Here is a 9,471-nt window from a genome sequence, read left to right on the forward strand (position 1 = left end):
TGGTTAATTCTGAAAAGCTCATTTTTAATAGATAAATTTAAAAATTGCTTTTCTTGGCTCCTCTGGGATAGATGACAGGGCTCTGTGCCCAAAAGAAAAACAACAAATCAAAGGAAAGCTTAGGGATCCAGGAAGAGGAAGAAATTAGCATTCTGAGTCATTAGGAAAAAACAGAATGTATTTAGGGTAAAAAAAAATAGAGCAAAATCTATGGGAATTTAAACTCAATGGGAATGCCTTGTTTTTCCTGGTCTTTGCAGGCGTTTCCCACCTTTGACAGTTTGCAGTCTTAACAACACTGCTCTCTGTCACTGGAAGATGTTTGCATTTTCTTCTCTGACAGGTTTCCACCTTACACTGGTTTCCAACTTTTTCAGATTTTAATTGTATTAGGGACTTGCCATAAATAGATGGTAGAAAAACAAAACCCACTGCCATGGAGTTAATTCTGAGTCGTAGAGTGACCCTACAGGAGAGAGAAGAACTACTCTGTGGAGTTTCCAGGACTATCAATCTTCACAGGAGACAATAATCTCATCTTTCTTCCAAAGAACAATTGGTGGGTTTGAACCACCCATCTTGTGGTATTAGCCCACTGTTGTAACCCACTCACCACCAAGGCACCTATGTGGTAGAAGAGTTACTAAATAAAAAGTGTCTTCACCAGGAATAACTTAGGCTGTCAAATATGTGTTGGTAATAACATGTCCTGCATTAGTTTATATCACCATGGTTTAGCAATTGCAATTGCAATATGAGATTTCTCTGTGGAACTGCATATAGGAATTTTCCATAGGAAGGTTTCAACACTTTCCGTGATTGAGAGTGAGGGTGGGGTTTTTCAGCATTACCACAAATTATCATCTATGCATCTTGCAAAAGGGTTCAGGAAGTAGTGGCTTAGTAACACCTGCGCTCAGTTTAACCCAAGCTGTGTGCACCTGAGGTTCACGGGCACAGCGGACATAACAGAGCAACTCCAGGCTGGAGGGAACCTCTAGCAACCAAGCATGCCAGCCATTTGTGCCACCCAGAGACTTCAAAGAAGAACACACAACCATTATTCCACACTGGTAAAAAAAATAGATGATTGAATACATAAATGAGAGAGCACACAGAAATCTTTCTTAATGAATAATTCCAATGTGTATATGTAGATCTTCCCCATCCAGGATATGGAAATTAATCCCTTCTTTTTTGTTTCTCCCCCGTTTTAATTCCTTCTTCTTTAAGGATGAGCTGTGCTTCAGAACTTACTTCCAAAGAGTAGAGTAGGGAAAGGCAATTTTGCACAACAGTACCCGACAAATACTACATTGGTCATTGATCAAGACTGGCAACCTTATTTGTGCAAAAGGTATCCAGGCACTTAAGTTTTTAATCTGTACAAGTCAATAATCTATGTGTTTTTGTCTAAAAAGCTGTCCTATACATGTATGTGTTCCTTTTCTCAATAATATTTTAAATTCTATACCACTAGCTAAATGAATTATACAATCACAATCAATAGAATTACCATAAGCCCCATGGGGATGATTTAAATTATCTCTCAATAAAGGATCACGATGTCTCTAAAGTGGACTAGGGATATATATAAACCATTGATATATGGTTTTTTAGATAGATAATGGATTTTGAGCTTGTACTCAATGGATTTTGTAAGTCCTATTATGATGTAGTCCTACTCAATTTTGTCTTCATGAGGAGATCACTGAAGATATGGGTACTATAACAAAGCGTGGGCCAATACGGGTCGGCGCACGCGGCGGCGGTCCGGGTGACTTTGCAGACCAAGGGAGGCCCGGCGGCTTCAGTTCAGATTTCGGGAACTCAGGGGGCCGGAAGCTGGACGCCAGTGTCATCATGGAGCAGGTGAAAGTACAGATTGCCGTCGCCAACGCGCAGGAGTTCTTACAGAGGATGACGGACAAGTGCTTCCGGAAGTGCATAGGAAAGCCTGGGGGCTCCCTGGATAATTCTGAGCAGAAGTGCATCGCCATGTGCATGGACCGCTACGTGGACGCCTGGAAGACGGTATCCCATGCCTACAACTCGCAGTTGCAGCGTGAGCGGGCTAACATGTAACGAACCCCCATGCCCTTATCCATAAACATTCTGAGATGGGACAGCGAAGAAACGTGGTTCCGTAGCGCCTGGACTGCCCCTCACTGGACACTGAACCTCACCCTGTCCGCCTCCAGTGTAAGTTGAGTCTGGGGACCCAGTGCCTTCCTAACATGCTGGCAACTCGGGGTCATGCCGCGGAGACCCCCTTTGTGCTCCAAGGTCGACTTCATGCCCCATGCAACCCTTCATGTTTGGACTTTGGTGGGAGGGTGGGGCAGGCAGGCCAGAGCCGATTTGCACTCACCTGAGCCAAATCCACTTTAGGCTGTGAAATAAACTGCTGAAAAGCGAAAAAAAAACAAAGTGAGGTGAAGAAAGTAGATGGTGCTCAACTATCAGGAAGAATAGCATCTGAGGTCTTAAAGGTTTGTTTCGAAACTAGCAGCCATCTAAATGAGGTGTCAGCTAAATCTTCACAAAGGAAGCACCCCAGCCTTTCTGATTCAAGAATTATAAATAAGAAAATTCAAGGCTAGAGGAGGGAATTGTATTAGAGTTGCAATTCTGAGGACCTGGTTAACATAAGACTCTGGATGACAGTGGAAGCCCAATATCCATCTGTAGGGTCCCCACATGAATTAAGGCTCCAGGGAATCCCCTGTGACCACCAACTAGGGTTTGAATAGCTTTCCTATCAGAGTGCACTGGAAATTGGACTGATGCAGATGTAGTTAGGTTAAAAAATTAACACCTTATCATGTGTTCTCCCCATTTAAAATAAAAGTGGTACCCCCCCCAAAAAAAATAATAAATTCAGAATTGTGCTGAGCAGAGCAGAGGTTCCACACTACACACTTTCCCCACTAGGCAGCACCCAGTGGTGTCATCTGGGAAGGTTCTTTCTGGTCACAGGGAATTTTTTCATTGCAGTAGTTTCGCTTGAACCTTGTTTTTTTGTGATGACTGATTTAAGAGAACAGTGTGTGGCTGTGAAAGTTTGTTTTATGCTTGGAGGAAAATGCCGCAGAAACTGTTGTGATGTTGAAGCTTAAAGGAAAGCCCTTCTGGAAAAACTCAAGTGTATGAGTTGTTTGCTCATTTCAAAAAAGGTGTAATGTCAATTGATGACAAACCTCTTTCTGGACATCCACCAGCTTCCCAGATGAAAATGTCAACTCTTACATGGTGCATTTGGAGTTCCTTCCACCATGTCAGACTGTTAATCAAGCTTTCTATTTAGAGGTATGGAAAATATTGCATAACAGTGTGCAATAAAAAGGCCTGGTTTGTGGCAGATGGGCCACTGGTTTTCCCATTATAACAATGCACCTGTTCAAGAAGCCATCTCAGTGCTCCAATTTTTGGCAAAAAACAGCATGCTTCTCTTTCCCCGTGCACCTGACTCACCTGACCTCACTCCATGTGACTTCTTTTTGTTTCCACAAATGCAGAGAGACATGAAAGGACAGTGATTTGATTACTTTGAAAACGTGAAGAAAAAACCAGGAGGTGCTGTCAGCCATCCAAGCAGATAAGTTTGAAAAATGTTTCCAGGAATGGACTCGTAGATTTGACAATGTATTAAGTGTAATGGAGAGTACCTTGAAAGGGATAATGTTGTTTTGTTAAATAAATAAATAAATGCCTTTGAAAAAATGCTTTTTTTAAAGTACCCCCTAGTGTGTTCTAGTTTTTATTATTTTCTGCCTTTTTTTCCCCCATGAAGGTTTTGCTGTTTTATGGTTATTGGGTGGGGGTTGGGTATGATTTTCTTTCTTTGAAATCTAGGATAGGTAAATCTATAGAGACAACAACTGGATTAATAGTTTCTTACATATGGTAGGGGATGTTGGGTAATGGAGGGCTAATACTGAGTGGGAGAATGAAGAAAATGTTCTAAAATTGTGATGATAATTGCACCTCTTTTTATTATGTTTAAGCCCTTGAATTGTCTGATATATGAATTATATGTCAATGAAACTGTTAAATTTTTAAAAAGTAGGCAGCCTCGCTGAGCGATCATGTTGATAGCCTATAGTGCTCTTAGCATGTGATGAGAACAGGTCTTCATCACTATGGAATTCTTCTCACAAACACATAACCCAATGTAGCCGTGAGAAAAACATTGGGCCGACTGAAGGCCATTCTACAAACGACCTGATCAGGCTTCCCACAAACTGCTAAGGTAATGAACAGTTTTCTTTCTTTATTTTTAATGTCTAAAACAGTGGCTGTGCAGTCTGTATTTATTAACATTGAGAAAACTTCTATTTTTAAACACATGATGTGAAAATATTGAGGCTTCTCCTCATTGATGACAACATATTTTCTTCTTCTTGAGCCATAAACTCTAAGAGAACATGATTATTACAAGACTAAGTATGTAGACGTTTAGCATTTTCAACTTGTCGTGATACGACCCGCCAGTATGGCACTAGCAATAACCAGGCAGTCCTTTTATTTCTCTTGAAATAATCCAGCTGCTTTCCATTCCAGAAACACAAATACTTTGCTGTACTTTGCATTCACTGTTGCACAGTATCAGAAGATTCTCCAAGCTGCAGTTCATTATTAATATCATTTCTCCTTTGTTCTCCTGGCAAATCTGATCACGTGCTTGATATTGGCATGTGGTGGAATCGTACTGAGTAGTCTGTTCGTGAAGGCGGAATCTCAGCAGGATCAAAGTCACACTGGGCACCCTTACACTGGGCCAATCGATGAGAACCCCTTTGGTGGGGCTGCTTGGTGTTTCTGACATAAAGATGCATTTCCTTTTGGCAGGAGGGGCTTCGTCCTCATCAGAAGAGCTTTCTGTGGTTAGGTCGACAACATCCACTTTCTTCTGCTTGTGTCATTGGCTAACAGTCACTGAACAAGGCTTACTGAGAACGCTTGAGGTTTCTATTTTTTGCGCATGGCTGGCTGGGCACTTTCATAGCTTCTTTCTTTGGTCTCATTGGACACCAGGAACCATCTTTTTGAAATGTGATTTCATCATTGAGAATTGCCATACAAAGCCCATCCAATATGAGCCTTTCCTGGGCAGCCTTTTTGTCAGACACAGGGCAGATCCAGGCAGGCTTCTTCACTCTGCTGTGCAGGCGAAGAGCAACGTGAAAACACTGCAGATGTGTACAAGTCATGCCCAGAACGATTGTCAGCCTCGTTTTCCCGAAAGGGCACATCAAGGACACCCGAAGGCTAGTGGTGGCAATTTCACTGTTAGGATCAGCAGTAAGTTTTTCTTTAATGAATGCTCTGGAATGATCAGGGTTTCTAATATCATTCTTTATAAAAAAATCATTTCATTGGGGGCTTGTACAATTCTTATCACAATCCAGACATCCATCCATTGTGTCAAGCACATTTGTACATGTGTTGCCATCATCATTCTCAAAACATTTGCCTTCTACTTGAGCCCTTAATATCAGCTCCTCATTTTCCCCCTCCCTACCCGCTCCCCCTTCATTTTTAATCTCTACAATAACATGGCAGATATGAGTTGTCATACAAGATATACAGACATGGATTAATACTTGCCAATTTTGGATGCCCAAGAAATAGAAATCCGGTTTGGCACAGCTGAAGATAACCGAACAAGAGATGTACTGTTCACGGGCTGCCCTGGGCACTTCTGTGTGATTCCAAGTTCAGGTGGTGGCACATAGCCAGGCAAAGGAAACAGCTTCCGATGACTTCGATACACTACTGGGACACTTATTTTCTTGGGGGCCATTTGTCTCTGCCAGGCCAAGTCGCAGCTGAACTTAGACTGTGTAATCCCCCCTTCTACCTGACAAAAAAAAATCACTGGAAATGCATCTCTCTTCATCTTGTTAAGGTGTCAGAGAAAAAAACAAAAAACTCTTCTTGAAATCATTGGAGAATGCTTTGTACTAAACTCATGGGCTTGATGCAGACATCTAGGACGTCAGAAAAGGGCAGTGTTTTAGCTGCACATCAGGATGGACGGGAGGGATGGGGGCAGATGGCTGCTGCCCCGCAAACGTAGGCTTGGTTTCCTGAAGTAGCCCAGGATCAACTGGAGAGGATGGGGAGCAAAGTGTCACCGAAGTGGAAAGCAATGAACGAATCCCAGCCACGGCCAAGTCCAGTGCTACACGTGGGAAGCTACCATCCCAACTGCAAACGGATGGCTTTCTTGTGGATACATCAGAAAGCCCTTCAAGTGCCCGTGGATAGTAGCGGCGTCCAGAAAATTCTCTGATTTGAATCTGAGCCACAGGGCTGTGGCCACTCTCCAATAAATGCAGTGCCCTCATCCAGGAGGTCATGCTTTCGCCACTTTCAGGCCGTCCAGTGAAGCCTAGCAACACGTGTGGGACAGAAACCCGAAAACTAGAAACCATATTCAGCAACCAACCCGGAGCTGTAGGCCAAGTCCTGGCGGCAAGACCTAAAACCTCCATCCAAGCTACCGTACTTGCCCTCTCTCTCATCAGCAGCCTCCTCAGCTCTTCAGAATCTGCCTTTTGCAACAGCCGCGGGCACCCCCTCCTGATGCTGCCAACCAGGCCGCCGCCATGCCACCGCCACCAGGGCCGCTGCCTCCAGAACAGGGCCCAGGCCGCTGCCACCACCCGGCCTGAGAGCTTTGTAAAGATGGGCAGGTCTTCATTGACCAATAGAGTCTAGGGTACCTTTGGTGGTGCCCTGGTAAAATCCCCATCTTCCATGTGAAAGATTTGTGTTCAATTCCCAGTTACAGTCCATCCTCAGTGGCCGCTGGCGTGTTGCTGGGATGCTAAGCAGGTTCAGGGGAGCTGCAAACCAAATGCACAAATGGGGAAGGCCTGGTGAGGTACTTCTGCGAAATCAGCCAGTGCACCCGGGAATCACAGCAACCCCCGCCCAACTGCTCATGGGGAGAGCGGAACAGCGGGCAGCCCCTCCTTGTATGGTCCATGGCGTCCCCAAGAGGCCGGGCTGGCTTGAGAGCAGCTTACGACAGCAAAACCAAGAGATAGAGACAGAGGACAGTTAAATGCCGTATCCTAGATGGAATTCTGAGGCAGACAATTTGAATCAAGACTGGAGTTCAGTTAGCAACAATGTATAAATGTTGAGGTGGGTTTTTTTCTATATACATCATTTTATCGGGGGGCTCATACAACTCTTATCACAATCCATACATCCATACATTGTGTCAAACACATTTGTACATCTGTTGCCATCATCATTCTCAAAACATTTTCTTTCTACTTGAGCCCTTGGTGTCAGCTCTTCAGTTTTCTCCCTCCCCACCTCCCTTTCTCATGAACCGTTGATAATTTATAAATTATTATTGTCATGCCTTACACTGTCCAACATCTCCCTTCACCCACTTTTCTGTCTGTCCCCCAGGGAGGAAGTTATATGTAGATTATTGTAATTGGTTCCCAAGTTTTTAATCATCACAAGACTAAATCTTTATGGGAGCAGACAACCTCATCTTTCTCCCTCAGAGCAGCTGGTGCATTTGAACCACTGACCTGAGAGCTAGTAGCTTAATGTGAAACTCACTATGCCACCAGGGCTCCTGATAGTAATGTAAGACATTAATGATAGGGCAACTTGGTGAGGCATACACAGGAACCCTGCATGTACTACCTTTGCAATTTTCCATAGATGCAAAACTTTCTAAAATTAGAATACCTATCTAAAATTACAACATTTATCAATCTCTGAATGTAAAAATAATACATGCTTATTAATGTACGTAGAAATTCTGGGGAATTTCTAAAACATGAAAGAAGATAAGAAAATCATTCACACTTTCATTAAATTAACCATATTTTCATAACTCATACTTTCATTATAGGCAGGGGCTTTGGAAAGTGTGAGGGAAAGAAAATGCAATTTTTTCATGAACTCTTTGATGCTTCCATCCTCATCCTTGCCATTTGGACATGATTCCTTTATTCTTTTTTATATCTGCATATGGAATTACAAAATTTCATGTACACAGTCTGCACAATTGTGTGTGTTCTTCTCTTTAGCTTAACTTGAGCTTTTTGTCACAGACCACTGTGTAACACATGCACTCAACAAATATTCTTTAAGTGACATCACTATGCCAGAGATCATTTTAGGTGCTGGAAATAAAGCAGAATTTGGAAGAAAAAAATTATAAAATTTCCACCCTCGTGAAGCTTACATTCTACTGAGAAGGACTGGCAATAGGAAGGATAATAAGTTTATGGTATAGCAGGTGATATGAGCTATTTTTTTTAGTTCAGTAGCAAAAAGAATAGGAAGTTGGTGATAGGTATGATTATAGAATAGGAAAGAGTTGAAGGTGATATTTGAACAAAGTTTAAGATTTTAAGAAGGTGGAGGAGGCACAGGTCTGTCTAAATAAGATAGGCTGGATGAACAATCTGGAGGAGAAAATAATAGGACGAACAGTTCTGGGGGGACATGGGAGAGGGGAAGTTGGGGGAAAGGAAGTGGTGTTAACAAACCCAGGGACAAGGGAACAACAAGTGATTCAAATCGGGGGTGAGAAGGGTGTAGGAGGCCTAGTAGGACATGACCAAGGGTAATGTAACCAAGAGGAATTACTGAAACCCAACTGAAGACAGCATGGTAGTGGGACAAGAGCAAAGTAAAAAGAAATAGAGGAAATAGCTAGGAAGCAAAGGACATTTATAGAGGTCTAAATAAAGGCAAGCACACATATAAATATATTTATATATAAGGATGTGGAAATAGATATGTGCATATATGTATAAGTTTACTATTAAGGTAGCAGATGGACATTGGGCCTCCACTCAAGTACTCCCTCAATGCAAAAATACTTTGTTCCATTAAATTGGCATTCTATGATGCTCACCTTCCCAACACAATTGCTGACGACAAATGGGTGCATAAGCAAATGTGGTGAAGAAAGCTGATGTTGCTTGGCTATCAAAAGATATAGCATCTGGGATCTTAAAGGCTTGAAGGTAAACAATCAGCCATCTAGCTCTGAAGCAACAAAGCCCACATGGAAGAAGCCTACCAGCCTGTGCGATCACGAGGTGTCACAGGAATGAGGTATCAGACATCATCAGAACAAAAAATCGTATCGTTGTGAATGACGGGGAGTGGGGACTGGAGACTCAAAGCCCATCAATTGAAAATTGGACATCCCCTTACAGAAGGATCATGGGGAGAAGAGCAGTGTAGGGTGCAGTGTAGCAACAATGAAATATACAGCTTTCCTCTAGTTCCTAAATGCTTCCTCCTCACATACACCCCCACTGTCATGATCCCAATTCTACCTTACAAATCTGGCTAGACCAGAGCATGTACATTGGTACAGATAGGAACTGGAAACAAAGGAAATCCAGGGTGGATGATCCCTTCAGGACCAGTGGTGAGAACCAATTACAAGAATCTACGTATAGCCTCTTCCCT

The 9,471-nt window shown here is 42.8% G+C and overlaps 2 pseudogenes; one reads left to right on the top strand and one right to left on the bottom strand.

Annotated features, from left to right (window-relative positions):
• Positions 1-1,719: 1,719 nt before the first annotated feature.
• Positions 1,720-2,085, top strand: LOC142442383 (mitochondrial import inner membrane translocase subunit Tim13 pseudogene; annotated as a pseudogene).
• A 2,507-nt stretch (positions 2,086-4,592) lies between these two features.
• Positions 4,593-6,440, bottom strand: LOC142443602 (E3 SUMO-protein ligase PIAS2-like; annotated as a pseudogene).
• Between the last annotated feature and the right edge of the window lie 3,031 nt (positions 6,441-9,471).

This window comes from Tenrec ecaudatus, chromosome 3, assembly GCF_050624435.1.
Source record: "Tenrec ecaudatus isolate mTenEca1 chromosome 3, mTenEca1.hap1, whole genome shotgun sequence".
Taxonomy (NCBI): Eukaryota; Metazoa; Chordata; class Mammalia; order Afrosoricida; family Tenrecidae; genus Tenrec; species Tenrec ecaudatus.